The sequence below is a fragment of the Talpa europaea genome (genome assembly GCF_964194135.1).
Source record: "Talpa europaea genome assembly, chromosome: 2".
Lineage (NCBI taxonomy): Eukaryota > Metazoa > Chordata > Mammalia > Eulipotyphla > Talpidae > Talpa > Talpa europaea.
In genome coordinates this window covers 116,786,783-116,811,587 of record NC_140068.1, presented here as the reverse complement: position 1 = coordinate 116,811,587, position 24,805 = coordinate 116,786,783, and the positions used below count along the sequence as shown (strand labels likewise).

At 42.6% G+C, this 24,805-nt stretch overlaps 2 pseudogenes across 2 annotated transcripts in view; one reads left to right on the top strand and one right to left on the bottom strand.

Annotated features, from left to right (window-relative positions):
* Positions 1–24,805, top strand: part of LOC311188281 (HLA class I histocompatibility antigen, alpha chain G-like) — a 678,711-nt pseudogene that overhangs the window by 297,038 nt on the left and 356,868 nt on the right. The gene's annotated exons all lie outside the window — the stretch shown is intronic.
* Positions 19,256–24,805, bottom strand: part of LOC311167651 (class I histocompatibility antigen, Gogo-C*0101/C*0102 alpha chain-like) — an 88,565-nt pseudogene continuing 83,015 nt past the window's right edge. The window contains exon 5 of the transcript in view: positions 19,256–19,267. The product of the transcript in view is annotated as a class I histocompatibility antigen, Gogo-C*0101/C*0102 alpha chain-like (transcript). The remainder of the gene's footprint in view (positions 19,268–24,805) is intronic.

Here is a 24,805-nt window from a genome sequence, read left to right as displayed (position 1 = left end):
GAGCCCCCGGAGCCACGTTACTCGCGGGAGCGGAGAGAAACCATGGAGGGAAAAAGCACCCTTAGGTTTTATTTAAGTTCAGGATTATTCAGGGCGGGAGACCGGGTGCGGGCGGGAGACACGGGGTGACTGAAGGGCGGGGCTGAAGAGGGGCTGCGGGGCCTTTGATCTCCCTGAGGCGCGCACCCCGCAGGGAAATGGCATCATGGTGAGGAAGCGCCCCCTTCTGGCCAGAGAGGGAGCTGTCGGCCACGTTTTCCAGCTCTGGGATGGAGACTGGCCCAGAGGCTCCTACTTTTTCTGAAGGACAGTTAAGGAATCCAGTTTCTCCTGAGAAAGAGGGGAGACCATCCCTGAAATCTCCCTTCACTTTTGACCGGCAGCCATCTTAGGAACAATGAGTTTCTCTCTCAAGATCCTGTTTTTTGGTCAGAGAGCATTTTTGGAGATCTCACTCCTGCCTGTCTGTGTCATCACCCTCCGCCCAAGTCAGCAACAAAATGCTTAGAGACCTGCATCCCACCCTGGGCTCTCACCTGCTATCCCCCCTCCCAGACCAGGCTGGTTTCTGGGGTTTGTGCTTCCTCCCTCCAAGCATACTGTGCTGTCCACTGGAGGATGGTCACGTGAGGCTGCTTCAGTGACCATGCAGGAAACATAAAGCATGAAATTTCCGGTTCTTCCCACTCAGGCCCCCAATCGCCATATGTGACCCATCACCCCACCTCTGAGGATGAGGTCACCCTGAGGTGCTGGGCCCTGGGCTTCTACCCTGCGGACATCACCCTGACCTGGCAGCGAGGTGGGGAGGACCTGACCCAGGAATCAGAGCTGGTGGAGACCAGGCCTGGGGGAGATGGAACCTTTCAGAAGTGGGCAGCTGTGGTGGTGCCTTCTGGAGAGGAGCAGAGATACACGTGCCATGTGCAGCATGAGGGGCTGATAGCACCCTGAGTTCTGAGATGGGGTAAAGAGGGAGATGTGGGCACACGGCTGACTCAGGGGCATCAGAAGCCCTTCTGGAGACCTTCAGAAGGTCAGACTGAGGCCTCAGGTTCAGGGTCTGACCTTCCCTTCCCTTCCAGTGCCACCTCCTCAGTTCTCCATCCTTGCCATGGTCCTCATTTCCCGCTCGGTTTTCTTTGTCGGTGTGCTCACTGCACACAAGGTGGCTTCATGTGTGAGGGGGTAGAAGAAGTGCTCAGGTAGGGAAGGGAGTGGGGGATTTTGTCCACAGAGGGCTTTCACGTCCCAGGGAGAACTTGCCCTGCCTGGTTAATGGGAAGTACCATCCACACATGGGTGTTGCCCAGAGGGTATTTAGTCCAGTCCCCCTTCATCTCCATTCTTCATTTTTCCCAGTCCTGACCTGGGACTTTACTCACAGTTCTGGAAACTTCCCTGTGGTGCAGGATTAGAAGATTCTTTTAGGCTTCTGACCTGACTCCTTCCTGGTCTCACATGATGCTTCTTCCCACAGGAGGACAAGAAGGAAGCTACACTCAGGCTGCAGGTAAGTGTGGATCAGGGGTTTGATCCCTGAGCCCCTGGGGACAGTGTAGATGGAGCCCATGGGGCAGTCACTCTCATCAGTTCCTCCTGTGGTCTCATCTCTGACCAAGTTTTGTTGTGTTCCCCCCCAGGCAGCCACAGTCCCTGTGCTCTGAAGTGTATGTAAGACCCTAAAGGTGAGACCCTGGAGGACTGCAGTGGGGGTGGGGGTTGAGGCAGAGAGGCTGGGACTAGGTGATGGGGATGCTTTCAGGAGGACATCTTGAGAATGCAGTGGACCATTGATAATGTTAACACACAAGTAATTCACCTGAATTTCTTCATGATTATTTTCTTTCACAGTGAGAGACAGCCTTGTGTTGGCCTGAGTGTTACAGGATTTCTTTTTGCCCACATTTTGTGCCTTTATGATGCCCTGGCTTAAACCTTCACACCTGCGAGAATGGCCCATATCCAGAGGACCAAAACAACAAGTACTGGCAAGGATGTGCAAAAAAGGGGACAGTCCTGCGTTGTTTTTGGATAAAGACTGAGCCAGCCCTTCTGGAAACAGTACTGAGGTTTCTTAAAAGGGTGAATGTGGTTCTGCCTTTGGACCCAGCAATTCTACAGTGAGCATCTACTCACAGAGGATAAATACTCTCCTGTGACTGGACCTGCACTCCCGTCACCACTGCAGCACTATTTACAGTAGCCAAGCTATGGGAACCACCTACATGCCCCAGACAGGTGGGAAATTAAGAAGCAGCTGGGATTACACGTGTACATATATGTACATATACTGGTGACTCCAAAGGAGATGAACATTGGGGTTTGGGGGAGGGAGCTGTCAGGGGTGAAGATGCCACCACATCCAGCAGGGGCCAGGGTAGGGGGAGGGTTCCTGCCCAGCTCTTTACACCTCAAGCCAACCATGAGGTATTTCTAAACCTCCTCCTCTTCTTCAGAGCCAATGCTTTTTCAGTCCTGCTCAGAGGCTGCTTCTCCATGGAACTGTATTTATTGAGGTGTTGTTCTGACACTCTTTACTCTGTGTGCGATTTGAATTAATTTATTCTGGGGCTGGATGTTAATTGACTTCCCATCATCTTATGTTGTGTATCCTGTCTCTCCTGTTACACACACACACACACACACACACACACACACACACTCAAGGGGGCACACGCATGCACTCCCCTCTCCTTGGGAACCAGATCCTCACTCAGCACTGGGGGTTACTCTGACCCTCTGTCTCTGGTTCCCCTCAGAGCTGCCCTCTCTGCAGTGTCTCTACTCAGCAGTGTCTGAGCTGCCCCAGGAGTCCCTGCACCTCCTGCCTCTGATCTTATGGGAAACCAGCCCCTCACCCTGCATGATAGTGAGGAGGCAAAGGCAAAGTCCTGAGGTCAGTGACTGATCTAAGAGATAATTTACAGAAGGAAACGGGGTGAAAGTCCCTGGGGCTGTTCCAGGGCAGGTTACAGAGAAGCCTGGAGGGGGAGACCCTGAGCGACCCCCACCTCCTCCCCTGGACCCGCGCCAGCTCACCAGTCTCGCTCTGGTTGTAGAGGCTGCGCAGGGAGTCCAGGTGCACTCGGAACCACACTATGTTCTGCCTTAGGATCTTAGTCCTCCAGTCCCACTCCTCCTGCCCTGTCTGCTCCGCCCAGGGCGCGCGGCTCAGCGCTCTGGCCCGGAGAGTCGCTGTCGAACCACCCGTACTGCGTGTCGTCCACGTAGCCCACGACGATGTACCGGGGCTCCCCGAGGCCGGGCCAGGACATCGCAGTGTGTAAAGTCCTCATGGAGTGGGGGCCTGGGGGCGGGAGGGGAGACCCGGGCTATTCTTCTCCCCTTCGGGGGCTCGAGTCCCAGGGGGCGCCCACGAGACAGAAAGTGGGTGAAAGACGAGATTGAAAAGCGGCTGCGGGACAAAAATGGCCGGGACTCGGGGGGCCAGAGGAGGCTGGGGTCTCGGGGGACAGAAAGGGGCCAGGATGGGGCGGGGCCGAGGTGGGGGGACAAATAGGGTGGCGGCGAGGTCGCGCCTTTCCCACTCCCACCCACGCCCTCGCTCCCGCCTCTGGGAGCGCCCTGTCCCCTCCCGACCCGCACTCACCCGCCCGGGTCCCCCTCGGGGCCGCGGCCACAGCGAGCAGGAGCAGGAGGGCTGCGCCCCCCATCCCCCAGGACGCGCCTCCACCTGGGCTGGGGAGAGGGAGTCCCGGCGGGCGGGTGGGGGCTTTGGAACGGGAGCCGCGGGGCTGCTGATTGGCTGCTCTGGAGACCTCCAGGCAATGGGGAGTGAGCCCTGAGGTGAGTCACCAGTATCCAGGAGGGAGGACCCGACGCAGGCTGTGAGAAGTGAAACTGGGGAGATGAGGAAGCCCCGACAGTCACCTTCCAGCCCCAGACAGCGCCCTGGGGACTGAGACCTTGAGAGCCACACCCCGACACCCCTCCTCTCCTGCACCAAGACCTTTGTCACACTGTTGCCTCCCTGAATCCAGGCCCAGGAATTGGGTCAGCGATTCTCAAACATTTTTCTTTCAGGATGTCTCTACAGTCTCAGAAACTATTACGGATCCCATGTATAATTTTCTACGTGGGTTAGAGCTTTAAATACTTTACTAGAATAAAGGCTTTTTAAGATGGTATTACTTCTTTACTTTAGAATATTAATAACCAATGTATGCTAACAAAGCATTTTTTTAAAGATTTATTTATTTATGCATAGAAAAGGTGGGGTGCAGGCCAGAGATGCTTGGGGTAAAAGGATTCACCAGAGACAGAGAGGGGGGCACATCAGGCAGATGTACTGAAACACACTGCTGAGGGGAGCAGGGGGCTAGACTGGCAGAGGTCTGCTGTACACTGTGGGGTGGCTCCCTGGCCAGGGATTGAACTCATGCTGCAGTGGCTGCAGGTAGCTTCATAGGTTGTGTCTTAACCCCTTGCATCACCAGGGAGGCCCTAACAAAGCATTTTTAAGAAAATAACTTTCTGTAAATATAAGGATAATTAAAAGAGGGGAACTTTTACATTTTATATTTTTGCAAGTGTCATTTTTGTCTCATTAGAAGATCTTTTAGTTTTCAGTTTCTTCTACATTGAATGTTTTGCTTGAAATCTATGAAAAAATACACAATCTCATGGAAATATGTAGGAATAGTATTTTAATAACCTTTTCAGATTATGAATATTCAACTTTGTTTCAACTTTCATACTAAATCATAACTATATAAGTAATATTTTCTCAAAAATTATTTGCAAAGTGAAACCTGAAACAATGTCATTGAATATTTCCTATTCTGTTATATTAACTCCATAGGCCTCTCTTGTATATTAATGGATCTTGTACAATTGTATGATTATTTATTTATTTATTTATTTATTTATTTATTTATACAAGCACGGGGTACTGTCAGAAGCGCAGGAGGGTGAGAGAATTCACCAGAGCCAGAGCAGGGAGCAGAACAGGCAGAAGAACAGAAGTACACTGCTGAGGGGAGCAGCGGACGGCAGGAGAGGTCTGCAGGCCATGTGGGACCCTCGCCAGGCAGCCAGGGATTGAACCGGCGCTGCAGAGGCTGCTGCAGAGGCTGCTGCAGAGGCTGCTGCAGAGGCTGCGGGCAGCTTCGCAACCCAGCGCTCAACCACTGTGCCACCGGGGAGGCCCAATTGTATGATTTTTTTTTAAAGTTACCTATTGTTTCACTATGGGTTATATAGCTATATAGTGTTAATTACACTGGGGTCAAGTTATCAAAAATCACGTTTTATTTTTTACCACAGATCCCAAAAGAAAAATTGGTCCATACTGTAAGTTGTCAAGTTTATAGTGATAGGACTCAATTTTCCGTAATTCTGGTTTTCTCTGGGAGTTTACATTTTATTTTATTTTTTTAAAGACTTATTTATTTATGCATACAAGAGCTGGGGTACAGGCCAAAGGTGTGGGGAGTGAGAGGATTCCCCAGACCGAAGTACTGCTAAGAGGAGCAGCAGGTGAGTCAGGAGAGGTCTGGTGCAGGGTGTGGGCTGCTCCCTGGCCAGACTGCTTCACTGGTTGCGTCTTAACCCTTGCGCCACCAGGGAGTTTACATTTTATCAAGGCAACAAGTGCCATCAGTAGATTTTTAAAAGGGACAGACTCACATTCATTTTCAGGAAAGTGTCTGCCAATTCAACTAGTCTAAGTAACCATGGTATTAGCCATTCCCTCCTTCACTTAAAAATGGGATTGCCTAAAAGAAGAGGCTAATTCACTTCATACATTTTTCTCCCTTCGGACTGTAGCAGATGTGCCTTATGTGCACTTCCTTGTCATTGTTTCAGAGCTTTAAAAATGTGGATTTCAGGATGATAAAATAGAAAAGATGCTATTGTGATTTAACCAGGACTTTTCTTTGTTAAGATTTATTTATTTATTTATACAAGCACTGGATATAGTCAGAAGTGCGGAGGGTGAGAGAATTCACCAGAGCTAGAGCGGGGAACAGAACAGCCAGACTGATGAAATACACTGCTGAGGGGAGCAGCGGGTGAGACAGGAGAGGTTTGCGTGCCATGTGGGACCCTCACAGGTGGCAGGGGATGGAACCAGTGCTGCAGCAGCTGCAGGGCAGCTTCGCAGACCAGCGCTCAACTGCAGCACCACCAGGGGAGACCCGACCAGTACATTTTGAAGTGAAATTGGTTTGGATTTTTTTTCTGCGAGAAAGTGGTGGTGAAGAATAACTACTACTGCAATTGGTACTATAATTTCCATTCTTACTAAGTTTTATCTTAGCAAATATCAAAATAGTGAAAGGCAAATGGTGTCTAAGTAATGTTATAAAAATAGTTTTGACCTCCTGGATCCCGTGAAAGGTTCTGGGTGACCTCAAGTGTTCCACAGGCCGACTTTGGAAATGCTTTTCTCAGTGAACCAGGAAGAATCTCCCAAGTGTCCTCTGCCAGAATCCATCTCTTTGGTTTGGATTTCCTATTTCCAAAGTTTTTCTTAGAGTTTTGCCCCTGGACTCCCTGGAAGAGAACTCATTTCAGAGATGAGGAGAGAGAGTTTTCAGTCTGAGAAGGGAGGTGGAGAGACAGGTGCTTCCCTTTGGAACTGGGACAGTTTGTGTCCGGAGGCACCAGACCCACTGATAATCTTCTTTGATCTTGTTTTTTGCCTGCTTAGTATGTATTTCCATCCAGGGACCTCACCTCATCTTTAAGAGAGATAATATTGGCCCCTTGATTCTACATGTGTTTAATGCATCTGACTTGATGCTCCCAAAGCATGAAGAGCTGTGCTGTCCAACAGAATGTTCTGAAAGAAAAAAATGTTCTATATATGTACTGACCAATATGGTGCCTCTAACTATTGAACACTTTAAATGCGGCTCATGAGCTGAGATGTTGCATATTTAACTATATATCATTTAAAATTAAAAAGCCATATGTGGCTAGTAGCTACCATATTGACAGTACGTATCTAGAATGTTCTTAACTTTCAGTATCTGCCCCCCAATACTTTGTTGTACAATGAAATAGTATAATAAAATATAATATACAATAAAATTACCTTCATGTGGAAATAATGGATTTTTCTACATGGGGTTTAAGTATATCCTTAAAATATGGTATGTCCAAATAGTTTAATTAACATGTATTTTAACAATAGATAGAGAGGTGCAATCCCAAATCTGAATACAAACTCTGTCAAATCCCTGAATGACCACTAAACTGTGCTGAGGTATGGGACACTCAAGAGAAACTGCTGGAAAACCAGAAAGAACTTAGAGGGCGTTCTACCCTTGAGTGACAGACTCATCTCAGTGCAATCTGTGAGTCTGCACCTAAAACTGATGACTTCCCCAATCCACACAAGCTCAGAGAACCAGAAGAAAAATCTTACTGACTTGAGGAATCAAACACCAGATTTGGTGGCGGTATTTGGGTGCACCAGGCACAAGGTAACCAATAAGTGAGTGAATGCCAACATCTGGGTAGACACTGTCCAAAACCTTGGTTGACCATTGAATCGCATGGAGACAAAAAACCTTGGTTGACCATTGACTCACACGGAGACAAGTCAAATTCTTCAAGACCTAGGATGAAAATGCAGCACTTGGAGACTGAAGCAGCAGAGCAGGGGCCCAGCTGTGCAGGGGCAGATTTGGCCTCGATCTGGCAAATGTCCAACTTCAGTGGGGAAGAAAAGAAATCCCCAGAAAAATAAAAGAGTCTAGATGTGTTAAATCTTATAGCTTTCATGTATTTAGAATTAAGCCTGTTTTCTTCATGGTGCTTGTTTGAATAAACCCTGACTATTCTCTACAAGGTATCAGCATAATTTTCTTTCTTTGACAAAAGGATATAGTGCCAGATGATAGACAGTAGAAGTTTTTCAAATCTTCACAGGTTTTTTTATATTCTCAAGAGGTCAAGAACAATTCCCCTCCTGTGAGTCCCTGGACTTGCTGGCTCCCTGGTCACGGAGGAGGCTGGGGCACCTGCGCCACTTCACAGTGAGGCTCAAACGGCTCCATGACCCCCTGCTTGATCTCTCCTGCTCACTCTCAGGGGAAGACATTTGCTGCACTGTATGGGCACTCAGATAAGGAGACACGCACATGGTGAGAACTGAAGCTTTTTTCCAGCAGCCACGTGCATGAGCCTTTATGTAGATTCTTCCATGTCCATCAAGCCTTTTCTTCGGCCTGACATGGTGACTGCAGCCTTGTTAGACCCCGAGCAGGAACCACCACTGGGGTACAGACCAGAGGTGTGGAGGGTAAGTGGATTCACCAGAGGCAGAGTGGGAAACAGAACAGGGAGATTGACTGAAATACACTGCTGAGGGGAGCAGTGGGCGAGACAAGAGAGGTCTGCTCTCTGGCTGGGGATCAAACTTGTGCTGCAGAGGCTGTGGAGAGCTTCATAGGTTGTGTCTTAACCCCTTGCACAATCAGGGAGGCCCATAAATAAATACATCTTAGAAAACAGCAAAAGAAGTCTTGGAAAAAGAAGTTATGAGTGTGGAAGCCCTGGACTTGGGTTCTAGATCTGTGTCATGCTAAATATGGGAATGTTTCCACTCTCTCCTATAAAATGGGACTAATAGAGTCTTGGTTGTCTGCCTCACACAGGTGATAAGAGGATTAAGCTTAAACTTACAGTTCTGTAAAAGTGAACTATATATTGCTTACAAGAGATGAAGTTTCAATATAAAGACACATTGAAGTAAATTGATGGAAAAAAGATAAGCTATGAAGATAGATATCATAAGGAGATTGGAGTGGTTCTATTAAAATCAGCCATAAAAGATTTCAAAATAGAATTCATTGGCAGATATAGAGATCTCCCACATGATGATAAAATCTAATAGAGTGAGAAACTCCAGAGTACAGATAGAAAGGAGTCACGGTCGCCTGGCTAGGGTAGGGAGAGGGATCAAATATAAAAGTGCAGCTATTGACAAGAGCTAAGACATGGAAACAACCTAAATACCCAAAACCAGATGTCTGGATCAAGAAGATATGCTATATATACACAAGGGAATACTACTCGGCAATTAAAAAAGATAAAGATGCCATTTGCAGTGACATAGATGGAGCTGGAAGGGATTATGCTCAGTGAAAAATAAGTCAGAAGGAAAAGGAAATATACTGGATGGTTTCACTTAGAGGAGGAACACAGGGAAACCATACAAGGGATGGGGGGAAAAAGACAAAACTAGCAGCAAACTGTAAATTGGAGACATTCATGGGGGGGGGGGAGGGATCAAAATGGGAGGGAAGAGCAGCAGAGTCTGCGGTGATGTTCCCGGGTGTCCTGGTGGAGGTACTTTCATGGGGACAACACCTGAGAGGAGAATTCAAACACTGTACAAAAATGAAGACCAATGTAAAAATATATAAATAAATAAATTTCAAAAAATCAATATAAAGGAGCAGGAGACACTTTAGGACGAGGGGGCTGTGCTGTCTGTTCTCTATGGCAGTTCCAGGATTCTATTTATTTAGTGTTTATTTACCTGTCTACTTATTCTATTATTTACATTTACCTAACTGTCCATGTAAAATTTGCAAATTTCATTTCATGTAAAGATCTTAAGAAATAAAAGCGGGGAGAAAGAAGACAAAGTAAATACACTAGAGTTAATTAAAACAGAGAATTCATTGCTAGCAGTTCTGTCCCAAGGAATGTTAACGGATTTCTTCCAGGCCTCGGGAATGACAGTAGATGATAACTCACACATTACAGCAATAACTAGCAACAGAGACGCGCAGAATACTCTTTTTTGTAGCTTGTCTTAACTTATTGAACAGATATGACTGCTTACATTTTTTGTTTTACAGCTTTATTTGGCTTCTGTTTATTTTGGTTTATTATACATATTACATGAACAACATTAAGGTGGTTAAATAGAACTATATTGCTGTAAATTTCCTATATGTTACAGAAAGTGGTTCAATTAAGTAGATATTGAAAAATGAAAGATAGATTTAAGTATTTACAACAATAAAAAGTACTGAAACAAATACATCTAAAGCCACAAGAAAAATTAATTTCACAGAAAAATATTTGCTTGAATCAAAGAAAGGGAGAAAATGATGAAATGGAATGAAAAAGATGTGAGACAATGAAAAAATAAACATCAAAACGATAGACAAATCTAACCATATCAAATACCGGATAGTCTCACTCATAGCGGGAATTTAGAAAACCTAAATAAGGGACCAGGAAAAAGACTAAATATAATAAAGTAAAAATCAAAATCAACAAAGCAACTATAAACCAGAGACACACTGTGGGGGGGGGAGGAGAGGGGGGATTAGGGTCAAAATAAGGGAGGGGGGAATTGTACGGGGAATAAAACCTAGATGAAAATGCATACATTGTGCAAAAATGAAAATGAAAAATGATGTAAAAAATAGATAAAATAATAATAATAAAGAAATTAGGCACTGCCGGCGCCCTAAGAGTCAGCCCCCTGGGCGGTAGCTTAGGGGCCTGAGAGGCTTGGGTCCGGCAGAGTCCAGACCCCGCCAGGAGGGCGGCTCGTGATGCAGCTGGGCTCAGGGACCTTTGCCACTGGCCTTGTAGTTATTGAGGTGCTGGGGTCATGCTGTTCCTTTGAGGTTTCGCCCCAACCCCCCCCCCCCCGGTTTGTTCTGCTCCCAGGACCTAGAACCAAACAGAGCCCCCAGTCCCCGAGCCTGCGGCTAGGGCAGCTTCCAACCGGACCAAGCTCCCACCACCCGTCTTCAGTAAAGTTGTTATACTGAAAAAAAAAAAAAAGTTAACTAAATCCCAATCAAAAGCCTGCGATTCTCTGGCACATATTAAAAAAACTAGCAACAACAAATGTTGGCAAGGATGTGGAGATAAAGGAACTCTCCTGCACTGCTGGTGGGAGTGCAAAATGGTCCAACCACTATGGAGAGCTGTGTGGAGATTCCTCAACTTACTAAAGATAGAGCTTCCATAGGATCCAGCAATTCCACCCCTAGGTATTTACCCAAAGGACACAGAAACATCAATTCCAAAGGGCACCTGCATCCCTATGTTTATAGCAGCACTGTTTACAATAGCTAAGCTTTGGAAACAACCCAAATGCCCAAAGATAGATGACTGGATCAAGAAGATGTGGTACATATATACCATGGAATATTACTCAGCATTCAAAAAAGATTAACTCATGCCATTTGCAGCAACATGGATGGCGCTGGAAGGGATCATGCTCAGTGAAATAAGCCAAAAAGAAAAAGAAAAATACCGGATGGTCTCACTCATAGCAGGAATCTAGAAAACTTAAATAAGGGACCAGGAAAATGAGTAACTATAAGAAAGTGAAAATCAAAATCAATAAAAAACTATGAACCAGAGACACTTTTTGGGGGGTGGGGGGCGGGAGGGGAGGGATTGGGGTCAGAATGGGGGGTTGCAATTGTATGGGGAATATAAAAATAAAATTTATTATTAAAAAAAAAAAGTAAAAAAAAAATAAAGAAAAAAAAAAAGAAAAAGAAAAATACCGGTTGGTCTCACTTATAGCAGGAATTTAGAAAACCTAAATAAGGGACCAGGGAAAAGACTAAAGCAATAAAGTAAAAATCAAAATCAACAAGCAACTATAGACCAGAGACACACTACAGTGGAGGTTGGGGGGAGAAGAGGGATTAGAGTCAGAATAAGGGGGGTGGAAATTGTATGGGGAATATAACCAAAATGAAAATGCATACATCATGCAAAAATGAAAAATGATGTAAGAATAATAATTTTTTTTAAAGCCTGCAGTTATCAGATTGGACAATATCAAGGAGATTTGTATTCTATGTGTGTTAGAAAGACTTTCTATACAAACAAAAATAGGGTAAAAGTGAAAGGGTGAAAGGATATGCCAAGGAAATAGAAAGCAGAACCACAAACCTTTACTGTCATTGCAGGAGGTGGCAGGAGCAAAGGCTGAGGGACCCAGTCAGCAGGTCCCTGCCTCTCTGTCCAGGAGGGAGGGTGAGAGCAGAATGTGGGGGGCACGATGGATCTGGGGAAGGACTCTGAGTGCTGGCGGGGAGGAGGTGGTATGGTCACTACCTCTGAAGAGATGTGAGCCTGTTCCCTACAAGAATTGTAAATCACCATACTGCAATTTGAAAAACAGCCCTCAGCAAAGGGACAGAGAGTGGAATAGAAAAGTATCTGCTTTGGTAATTTCACATCGAAGAGATGTGAAATTATTCCCCTAATTCACACACAGTACTGTAAATCAATGCTGCTTCAATTAAAAAAAAAATTAAAATAGGCCTCAGGAAAGGCACCGGGAGCTGAAGGGAAAAGCTTTGCAGTCTCCAGGGTGTGGTCATCAAGGGGCTGCAGAGAGAGGCTGTGGGGAGAGAAGATGGCGCCTCAGACCCAGGCAGCTCCAGAGCCTCCTCTCCTCTCCCCCACTCCCCCCACCCCAGCCTGGTGCCAGGGCTGCTCACAGGGCATCTCACCCCCTCCCCCAGCGATGCTCAGCCCCAGCTCACCCTCTCAGCCTGAGGCACACACACCCAGCCTCTTCCCCTGGCTGCCAGACTAGGACAGCGCCGCAGCGCCCCCGTGTGGCCACGGGGCTGAGGACAAGGGGCAAGAACCATTAGGTCCCCCCAGGTTCTCCTGGAGCTCCCAGAAGGACAGGGCTGTGCACAGGAGGGGGAGCCCCACACAGCTTCAGGTTCTCAGTCTGACCTGTTTCCTAATACACGCTGACATGATGAAGGACTCCTGTCTCGCCCGCTGCTCCCCTCAGCAGTGTATTTCATCAGTCCACCTGTTCTGTCCCCTGCTCTGCCTCTGGTGAATTCTCTCACCCTCCCGCACATCTGGCCTGCGCCCAGGTTCTTGTATGCATGAATAAATAAATCTTTAAAAAAAATAGGGTCTAGAAGTACAGATCATGACCTGAGCTATAGTGTCATCACTGGTCTATACAAGGTGTTTAGCCTTAATAAGATCCTTAACGGATCACTGGAGGATGGGGGAGGTTAAGGCAATGCACCAAGAACACTTTTTTCAAGGGACACATTGGAGAGTGGTATCTGATTCCTAATAAAGGTCCAGCTAAACCTGGATTCCAGTGTCTAGGACTGAAATGGAAGGTCCCAGCTCCAGGTTGTGTTTGTGTCCTGTGACAAGTCCCTGTTTCATTCACCCCCACGTGCTCTCCAGTATATCACCCTCTTTTCTCTCTGTTTTATGTCTTACTACTCTCCAACATTTTCTAGTTGTCCTACCAGTTCACTCGTGTATTGTCCATGTTTTCACTGTCATTTGAGATCCTTGATGGTAGGAGAATTCTTCTCCCATGAACACATTTCCTCAAATGTAGTGATTGGCTAGAAATATCCGTTAAAGTAATGAAGAAATGTACTGGCCTCTCTCTCATTACCTCTTGGTTCACATCCTATTCCACTATCAGTTCTCCCCTGTATCTCTTTTGATGTTTCTATCTCCGTCCCTTCCCCAGACCTCATCTCTTCCTGTAGGCTTCTGACCCAGACTAACAACTTCTCCTAGATGATCCTGGAGGGGAGGGTTTTAGACCCTTCCTTCCATCTGGAGGACATTAGGTTGAAATAATCCAACTTCAAAAGGAATCACTGAGAATAGTCAACCTTTCACAGGTTAATATTGCTAAATATACAGCTCATGCATTATTATGCCCATAGTTGCTCCTTCTCATCAAAAATGGACTTCTGACCAGGAATGAGGAGGAGGTAGGAGGAGAAAACTCCATCCTGCCACATTATCCAACAAGCATTACTGGTGATATGTTGGAACTTAAAGTGAAAGCCCTCCAAGAAACTGAAGGAGGAGGAAAGTACAGACAGGTGTACAGGAAACGCACCAGTGTTGGAAGCCAGAGGAGGAAGGTAAATCTCAGGTGGAGGCATTACCATGTCTAAGCGAAGAATTTATCCCTGATGAAGGGCTGATCAAAACTGGAATTAGAGGGCCTCCCCGGTGGCGCAGTGGTTGAGCGCTGGGGTGAGAAGCTGCCCGCAGCCTCTGCAGCGCCAGTTGGATCCCGGGCTGCTCCCCGGCCACTGGAGGAGGGTCCCACATGGCGAGCAGACCTCTCCTGCCGCCCGCTGCTCCCCTCAGCGGTGTACTTCGGTCCTTCTGCCTGCTCTGCTCCCCTCTCTGGCTCTGGTGAATTTTCTCACCCTCCCTTGCTTCTGACTGTACCCAGTGCTTGTATAAATAAATAAAAAAATCTTAAAAAAAAGTTTGATAAAAAAAACCAAAAAACTGGAATTAGACTAAATATTTACTTAGCCTCATTACTTCCAAACACCTTACTAAGAGATTTCCTTGCATTATCTCTTGTAATCCTCCAAAGAGCCCTTTCCTTTGTTACCATTGGTCAATGGTCTTATCATCAGAGCTAGATTACTAAGACCATGGGAACAGGAACCAAGTCTTTTGTTCCTCTTAATTCTTTCGCTTGATATTTTGTCCAAACATCACAGCACAAAACACAATAATTGGAAGGAACAACCAACACTGGTTGATTGATTAGTTCCTCTAGTCAGCGATTTTCCTCCCCTCTGAAAATACTCTCCTCCTTTAGCTTTTCTATCTTTAACAGTTATATGCATAGCCTACTCCTTGCCCTTAACTTTGGGGTCTTCCTTCCCTCTGTGAGAAATGCCTCTTCCATCGTTCTTTGGCAGACATCATCTATTTGAAAACAGTATAACTTGGTGGCTGGGTGGGTGGACTTGTAAGAACAAGATCCACAAAATAGCCATGTGACATTGGGCACATTAATCTTTGTGTCTGTTTCCCTTCAGTGAAATGGTACTAAAAATAAATAATTCTAGAATTATTGTAAGAGTTGTTGTAAAGAGTTGAAATATAAAGAGTTATCATAGAGTTAAAACCTAATTACAGACAAAGCATAATATCTCAAATGCAAAGTCAAACTGAAGAGAATATTTGGGGGAGAAGAAAATAAGTTCTCACCAAATGATAGCTGGTAGGGTATTTTGATTATAGGCAAAAGAAATTGCATTTGACTGGTTTAAACCCCCAAGCCCACACCAAATGGAATTTACTAGCGTTCTAACTGGCTCAGAGGTAACCAGTCAACATTGGGAAGGATGGACATACAGGGGTCTCAAGTGTTGAAATTCATTTAAGATATCCTGGGGGAGCCACTGGGATGATTTTGATCCAACTGTCTTCCACTCTGATCTTGGTCTAGAAAATCTGGGTTATGTCTTTTCTTTGAAGAAGGAGTGGAAAAGAATATGATTAATAGTCACCAAAGATCATGTAGAATGGGGGCAGGGGTTGAAATCTCTATTGCTATGGAAATAAATTACCACACAGCCAGTGGCTTAAAATAACACAAATCTGTTATTTCATTGTTCTGGAGATCAGAAGTTCAAAATCAATCTCAGTGGACCAAAATCAAGACCTTGGTAGTGCAGTGTCCCTGCCACCTGCTCTGAGAATCTTATAGAACATATGGTAATCACAGCAGGATTATTCCATCATCTTTGTCATATAAAGTAACCTGAACCATGGGGCAATAACTCACCTTAAGCACAAGTCCTGCCTATATGCAAAGGAAGAGGATTATACCCACCCTTTGTGCGTCTAAAAATGTACCCTTTAGTATGTAGAATGGATATAGATTGGTACACAGATTGTAGTACAACCTAGGAGGTGTAGGCACAAAGGTGTGTATGTGAATTTAAGAGCAATTATGTGTAAAAGTGTCCGAGGAAGGAGAGAAAATAGGGTTCAGAAAGGAGGTGATTTCAGAGCTGAGTTTTAATAGACAAGAATTCATCTCTAATGGAGCTACACATTCAGATTTCTGAGTAAAAGACTAATCCTTTACTCTAGACCACAGAAAATTCCCAAAAGAGCCAGAAATTAAATCCAGGCAGAAATAATCATTTAATCAGTCAGTCAGGCCACCTTGCCTTGCTTTGTGATTTAAAAGGGCTTAGAGAATACATCTGGATTCCATTTCGAAAGCTTACTGAATCTTGAAATACTTGTTATCTTAAGATTACTAGTGATTTTCAGGATCTTTTTGCTAAAAAAGGCCATAAAAGAGCAGGCATATGTGGAGTTGCTGGGAGGAAAAGTAGTCACACTATTGTCTAGATGGCACAGCAGTTGAATTCAATGATCAGCCAGTTGCCTTGGGCTTACTAATTTATTTTTAATCTTACATTGCAATGAAGAATTGCAGGGTGGTGTGAAATGTGAGAAGGAAAAAGGTGGAGAAGACTATTAAGTCAAACACAAAATAGAAAGGGAGCAAGTAAAAGCAGTGCGTGAAGTTCCAGCTGGCTAGCAGTGATTCATCACTGCTCCATTTGCTATTAGAATTGTGGAGGATTGGAGGGTAAAGGAATGTCCCCAGACATTCCTTTTTCAATGGTTCTAGGGTTGGTTGAATCTAGTGTTCACCTAGTCTGAACACTTTTCAATATTCAAAGGTTTTTTTTTTTTTTCGTATTTGTAATTTTTTATGCAGCTAGTATATTAACATTTTTTTAAATCAGATTTTGTAGAGGAATTCTCAAGTAGAATTCTCATGCCTCAAGTTTTGTACTAGACATACACTATAAACATTATTCATTTTCTTTATCTGACATTCTTTTTCGTTCTAGCATTCAACTAGCCTAGAGTTAATCAAACAATGAAAAACAGCAGCCTGTCTTGTGCTCTCCCCTGACCGTATTCAGTACTTTGGATATATTCTATGCTACCTACAAATAATGTATTTATGTCACTCTTGCTTTGTGAGCTAATTTGAGAAATATTTCCTGACGCCAGTAGCTTTTTATCACTATTTGTACTTCCTCTCTTAATTTTGCAATGGTAAATGATATCCCCCTTTTATTTAGTGTTGGATTATCCATACAATAGTACCTCTTGACTTTCTCTCTTGCCTTAAAAAGACTTAACAGGAATGTTGACAGGTGAAAATATTTACACAGAATATTAATAGATGGGTCATAAAAAAGGTGTTTCATGTGTAATTGAGTTTAAGAAATTCTGGGTAAATAAGTAGAAGTTGTTTATAATGGAGCATATAGAAGCTTTGATGTGCAAATATGTGCTTGTAAAGCCTCAAAAGAGCATGTGATATGCAACATTTTCCAAACTTCTGATGATAGAAACTTTTTCACAGCACATCCAGTGATATCTTAAGGAAATGTTTATAAAAAGGTCCAGGAGGCAATCTCCTCTTTGATGTGATGGAAGGAACACAGAGTTGCCTTTTAGTGAAACAGTAGTGATCTGCTAGGGCCTTGAGAACCGGATACCTGCGGGTGCTATGCTGAGTGCCAGCTGTGCTAACAGTACCTCAATTTCACAAAGAGAGAGGCTGAGGCATAGAAATGGCAAATAGTTTGTACAGTGTCCCACCACATTAAGTGGCAGTCATGATTCAAATCGAGGACTCAGGTTTAGAAATCCCCCAGGACACTCTTCTGCCTCCCCCAATGACAGCTAAACTGCCTAAAATGAAAGCAGTGCAAAGGACTGTTTAAAGACCCAGGCACTTTAATTAGATTCTGTCATTTTCTGTAATCATCATGCTGACTTTTACCTCTGTAGAGCAACTTATATGACACCAACATCATTTACATTTATTATCTCCTTGAGTCTCACCCAACCCTGTCAGTGGACTGAGAAGGACACAAAAGTTTGAATGTGCTGGCTAACTCAACATCACTCATCAAGGACTAAAATAGTCAGGGGTTTACCTTATTACTATCTCTATCCTAGTGAGAAGAGTGTCCAAATTTAACGAATAAAAATACAGGAATCTATAATTTAAAAAAATAAAAATAAGAATAAAAATCTTTGAATAGTCTAAATTATCAGGTTTGATTAACTCTAGGCTAGTTGAATGCTAGAATGAAAAAGAATGTCAAATAAAGAATGAATAGTGTTTTTAGTATATGTCTAGTACACTACTTGAGACATGCTTATATAGTAAGATTTCACTTGCATTGTTGATGTAAAATTTTTATATGCATTTTATATGCCAACTTGATAACTGGAAATAGAGCTCAGAACACAGGATTGAGTAAAAGTAGAGATGGGAGGCTAAATGACCTGGAAGCAGTGTGACATTAAGCGCTGTCTCTGAGCTTCTCAAGTGGTGTGTGCTGATGGTTTAACAAGATGGAGAGGTACTGGTTCCCTCAGGCCCCTGCACAATTAAGGAACTCAGAAGTGGTAGAAACACATGTTCTTTCCAGGACTCCTTGAAGGGTGACCCAAGCATAATGAGGTCTAAAGGGGGCCCATTGTTCTCTCGGATGACTTTCAGAATAGTTCCATCTACATCGGCAGCCAGCTGCAAAGCATGCCACTCCCCATCATGGACAAGGAGACCCTGCACCCACAAGTTTGTATTCCAAATGCCCAAAGAGCGGGACTCACAGCCCAAGGGGCAAGTTGTCGGGGTGAAGGTGGTCAGGACACCTTTCAGGTATGGGCCCACACAATATAACTCCAAATCTCTTTCACATATATTGGAAAAATGTTGCTTTGGCCAATGTGCTCTTACTGGCAATCTAGCTAGCTTCTCAGATAACCATATTCAAGTTCTATAAATTAGAGTTTCATTGTTACTTTCAAATATTTGATAGGTAAAATATAGTTGTTGAACTCTGATTGCATTATTGCAAGCTAAAATTTAACGTATCATTTGTCAATAAAGGAAAAGGAAAAACTACTAAAGTCTTTAAATATAAATTTACTCTTGCAAGTGTTTGAACAGGCTGTGAAAAAAATGGTTTCAAGGTGTTATCACCTATGTGCAAAACTGTTTTTAATGGTGATAATGAGAATTTCAAGGGAATGCATTAAAAAGTCAATGAGGGTTCACTTGTAACCATTTCAACATAAAACATGATAGAAAAAGCTATCTTGACTTTCACATCCACAAGAGAACACTGCTCCTACCTTAAGAAGAGCAACCCAGATAATCTACAAAAATCAAGTTTTTTTAAGCCTGAAGAGAATTCAGGTTGTAAAAAAGCCTAATGAACCAGATCCAAAAGGTGACAACAACCTCCTAGGAGAGCTGCTTTTACCCTGGGCAGCAAATCCAGTGGAAAAGGAAGCTGAAAAGAAAAAGCAGCTGAGCCTTTAATGCAATTTTAAAGGGTTTAGAATCCCCAAGAGCTCAGACACAGGGGCCTGCACCTGTCCTTTGGCCCTTTTCCACGGACCTTCACAGGACAGTCTGAGGGGGCAGGGGGATAACTGAGAGACCGTGAACTCAGGCATGGAAATCCTGCTGAAGTCAGAGAGGAAGAACTAGGGGAAGTCCTGAACACCCACGTCATGGTGCTGCTGATGAGCAGCATGTACCTCTGGGTGAGGAGCTGCAGAACTGAGAAAAACATCTACTCTCTGTCCCCAGGTACAGATGGGAGTCTAGGGAGAACTGAGAGTGATTCCGGGAGAACTCAGTCACCCCAGAGACACACATGGGCCTTACCCTGGGTTAGGTTCTTCTCCCCACTGAGGGAAGGACCAGGAAATGGAGGTAGACAGCCCACCCCAAACACAACTACAAAAGACCTCCTGAAGACTAAGGGCAGAACAGGGATACGGAGAGAAACCCCAGATCTTGCACTGAGTACTAGGAAGGGACCATGTATAGTTGGTAGAGGGCAGGAGCGTGGATACCTGTGTTAGGATACATGGAGGAATTTTTCCCCACCCCCCTGGGTTCTTCTGACACTAGACAAATACATTTATATCAGACAGATAAGTAGGAGAAAATATCAAATTTAATAACAAATATATGGAGAATTTACATTATAAATTCTAAAATAAATGATGCAAATCTAGGGTTTATATTCTGTGTGAAGGGATCTAAAGTATAAGGTGGTTGGTGGTCATTTCACATGACGAGGAAGAAACAACATCATATAAAAAAATCTTCCCTCTAGATGTTTGCCCTGCCTTTAAGTAGGTTCCTCTGATTTAAAAAAAAAAAAAAAAGGTTGTTTCTGGAAATATCCTTAATTTAGTAAATCTAGGTAATCATTCTTGAAGAAGTAGTAACAGTTTCAATCGAGATCTCAATTGATCCTAGTTCTACATATCAAGATAACATATACTGGGGCGGGGGGGAATCTAGATATCTTGGAAAAAGTCTATTTGAACCCTTTTCAGGAGACTACTACCACAGAGGAATAAATCAAAAGCAAACAGATCCTGTTAAAAATGAAGGTATGAAAGAAGTGATTGGCCTCCCTGGTGGCACAGGGGTTAAGATGTAACCTATGAAGCTACCCACAGCCACTGCAGCATGAGTTTGATCCCCAGCCAGGGAGCAACCTACAAGGCACAGCAAACCTCTCCTGACTCACCTGCTGTTCCCCTCAGCAATGTATTTCAGTCAGTCTGCCTGTTCTGTGCCCGGCTCTATCTCTGGTGAATCCTCACAGCCCCCCCACAAATCTGGCCTGTACCCCAGTTCTTGTATGCATAAATAAATAAATCTTTTAAAAAAAAAAAAAAGAAAGAAAGGAGTGATTAAATACTCCCAGGTGTTCATATCCTAGTTTCTGCTAAAGGGAAGTGGAGGATAGGCCTCTGGAAGTGTTTTAGAAGAGGCTTGATGGAGATGTGTCAATTTGGCATGTGGATTATTTCAAACTAAGGTTAATAAAGACCCTGCAGGTTCTCATAGGGGAAACTTTTACCACTCCCTTAACTAGCTTGAAAAATGAAAATTGAGACTATTATTCAGAATGAGGCTTTTTACCAGAAAGAACCCTTCGATGGTAGAAACCTACGTACAAGGCAGGGCTAACGTCTAATTCAAAAATCTGGTCTTTGTCATATGAGTCACCCAGTCCTCATAATGTGAGTTCCCTTCCTCTCTCCTTGAAGTCCCTGGCCTCTATCTTATTCCTTAGCTAAGGATGTATACCCTCATTTGCCCCCACTGACCCTGGAATTCACATCCACTTAAATTCTCCATAGGAATGTAACTCAATTTTGTTTTTTCCCTACGGATATATCTGACATTAATTTGTTGTTCAGCCAGTCTAAAAGAACCCAAAGGGGTAGGGAGAAACTTCCTCTCTTCCCCTACAGAAAGTTGTGATTCCTCTACCACGTAACATGAAACCTATAGTGAACTGAATAACTAAAGCCACAAAACCTTACAGGCCTAGCTCCACTACTGACTAGATTGTCTCAAATTGTCTCACTAATGGTGAGCCAGATAACAAACGTCTGCCCTTTCTCTAGAGATGATTGCTGTTTTCTTCAGAATCTACTATTCCTGTATAATTGATGTCTGAATTTAATCTTAATCAAAATCAAATTATAAAACACATAGAAAAAGTAAGAAAACTAATATTTCCTCAAAGAGAAAACAGTAAATGAAACCTTACCTACAGAATAAAATTGTTGTTGGAATTATAAGGCAGACACTTTAAAATAATGTTTATAAACATTTAAGATGAAAGAAATAGAATAAGTGAACATGTTTGGGCAATTTCAGAGTCAAATGCAAATGCTATAAATGAAATCTATATTACAGACAAATAATACTGTCAATGAGTTTATTATGTTGTCTACAGCAGAGGAAGGAATCAGTGTCACTGAAAACAGACAATGTGATTTTAAAACATATTTGTGTTCAAGATAAACATGCTAATAAATACATAACTTGATTTCCAATAGAAATACTTTAATGGTCCAGAACATATGAAAGCCATTGACCCAAGATTCAATAGACTCAGAAGAATAAATACAAAGAAATACCAAAATTATACATCACTGTCTAACTGCTTAAAATCAAACATGAAAAGAAAAACTTAAAAGCCACAAGAGAAAACAAAACACATTACAGAAAAGAGAAAAACAATAGAAATTATATCTCCTCATTGGAATCAATAGAGACCAGAAGACACGGCCATGATAACTTTAAAGTGTTAAACAGAAAAACCTATTAGTCTAGAATTCTAGAACTAGTTAAATTATCTTTCAAAAATAAAGATATTTCCCAAAGGAAAAGGTGAAAGAAATTGTCTTAAATAGACTTCTATAAGGAATACTAAAATGTATTAATTTAAGAAATACTAAAGGAATACTAAATTGTTTAGTTCAAAAAGAAAAATACCAAGTAGAGACCCAGTTATTCAGGAAGGTGTGAAGAACACTGGAAAAAGAAAAGACATATCAGTAGATATAAGTGACAAACTCATACACACACAAATAAATACATTTTAAAAACTATTAAGCTTATAAAGTAAAAATAGTAACAATGTAATGTTAGGTTGTACCATATTTAGAAATAAAAAAATGTGTGGCAAGACAGAGCACAGGGGAAGAGAGAATGATAATTAAAATATGCTATTTTAATATGCTTACATTGTAAAGTAACAGAATTTTGTTATTATATACATATGACAAGTTGGAGATGTATAATGTAATTTTTAAATCAACCACTAAGAACATAACATAAAATGATATAACTAAAGATAATACCTAATATAGAAAATAAAAATAAAAGTGAATACCTAAAAATACTTAATTAACAATAAAAAGGGAGGAACAAAGAAAGAGCAAATGCAACAGTAAAAATCAAATATCAGCATTGTCATTTAAAACCCACATATGCTAATAATAACTAATAATAACTAAAAAAAGAAATTAAAAGATGCAGACTCAGACTGGCTAAAGAATGCAACATCAAAGTAGATGTTTTTGACAAGTAACACTCTTTAAACATAGTGATAACAGAAAAGGGGGACTCCCTGGTGGCGCAGGGGTTAAAGACATGCACTATCAAGCTCTCCCCAACCACTGCAGCATGAGTTCTACCCTCAGCCAGCCAGGGTGCAACCCACATGGCACAGCAGACCTCTCCTGTCTCGCCCACTTCTCCCCTCAGCAGTATATTTCAGTAGATCTTCCTGTTCTGCTCCCCACTCTCTCTGGTGAATCCTCTCACCACCCCACACCCTTTGCACCTCTGGTCTACACCCAATTTCTTGTGTGCATAAATAAATAAATCTTAAAAAAAAAGAAAAATTGAAAATGAAAGAATGGAAAATATACAGCATTGAAATACTACATAACACATCTTCCATTACCATATTTTATAATAGAAGTAGACTTCAAAGAGTATTATCAAGATAGGCATTTCATAATGATAAAAGGGTTAAGTCATCAAGAAATCTTAAAAATTTTAAAGCTGTCATATTACTAGTTCTCTTATGAACTAATAAAAAGTATAGACAGATTCAAATTATTGTTGCAGATTTTAGCATCTATATCTCAGCAATTGATAATAAGACAAAAATTTAACAAAGACATAGCAGATACAAATCAACTTAGTTGAAAGTTATAGAACACTACACCCAAGAACAGAAAAGAACTGCATAATCTTCTCATGTGCACTTGAAAAATTCACCAAGGTAGACTATATTCCGAGACATAAAACAAGTCTCAATAAATGTCAAAAGTCAAAATCATACAAACAAAGCCTGTTCTTAGGCTGTAACAGTATTAGATTAGAAATCATTAGCAAAATATTACAATAGAATTTTCTGTAATGATGAAAAGGTTCTATATCTGTCCTGCCCAAATATGGTACCCATTATCCATATATGACTTTTAAGCAATTAAAATTTGGCTAGAATGGTTTAGCCACTGAATTTTAATTTAAATTCATTTAAATAAATTAAATATCCACAATTGACGAATGAATATCATATTGGACAGTTCAAATCCATTAAATCTCCAAATATTCAGAAATTTAAAGGCACATTTTTAATACCCTTAATACACAAAACCATATTTTCTTGGGTCAAACAAATCACAAGCAAAACTAGAAAATATTTTGAACAAACTCATAATAAAACACACGATGTCAAATTTCATGGAATACACATAAAGCAGTTCTCAGAGGGTACTTCATAATTTGCAGACTTGTAGTTATTACCTAACTTCTCTGAACCTCCATTCTGATTTCTTAATGGGGAAAATAATGCTACCTACCTAGATATTTCTGTAGGAATTAGATGAGAAAATCTTGCATTGGTTTGTGATTATAAAGTGCTATTACTTTAAGACAAACTTAATAAGATAAGATATCCAAAAAAGCATATTTAGGAACAAAATATGACCCCTGTTTGAATTATTATCTCGCCATTACCTAGTTGGGTGACTGTGGATACTTTCCATAAGGTCACCTGACCTCAGTTCAAAAAAAAGATACAAACAAAAGCAAGGTAATTTTAAAGTTATTTTCAAACTCTAGTTTAAGAACTATGACAGTGTGACATTTCCTTTGTAATGTCTACATGACTACAAAGTGCACTGCGTTATCATCACCAGGATTCCCTTCTTTCCTGTGGGATTAGGAAGGAGAATGGTGGAACCATCTCCTGACAAACACTGCACTCACTTCTTCACACGCATCATTCCATTTCCTCCTCACACTCCTCCTGGGGGGCTGGTATTTTAAGAAAAGTGTTACTGAAGAATCTGAGGTTCAGAGAAATAAAATGATTTGCCTAAGTCTGCACAGTTACACAAGAAGGGACAGTTCTCAAATTTCTCTCTCTCTCTCTCTCTCTCTCTCTCTCTCTCTCTCTCTCTAACTTCATATTCACCCTGGAAAGTGACCTCGAGGACCCGCCAAGCTCACCAGGGAGCAGGACCCAGGGAGTCTCTGCACCAGAAGTGGACACGCCCGTCCAGTCACCCGCATCCCCGCGGGGAGTGTCCGGGCCTCGCGCTTCCCCGT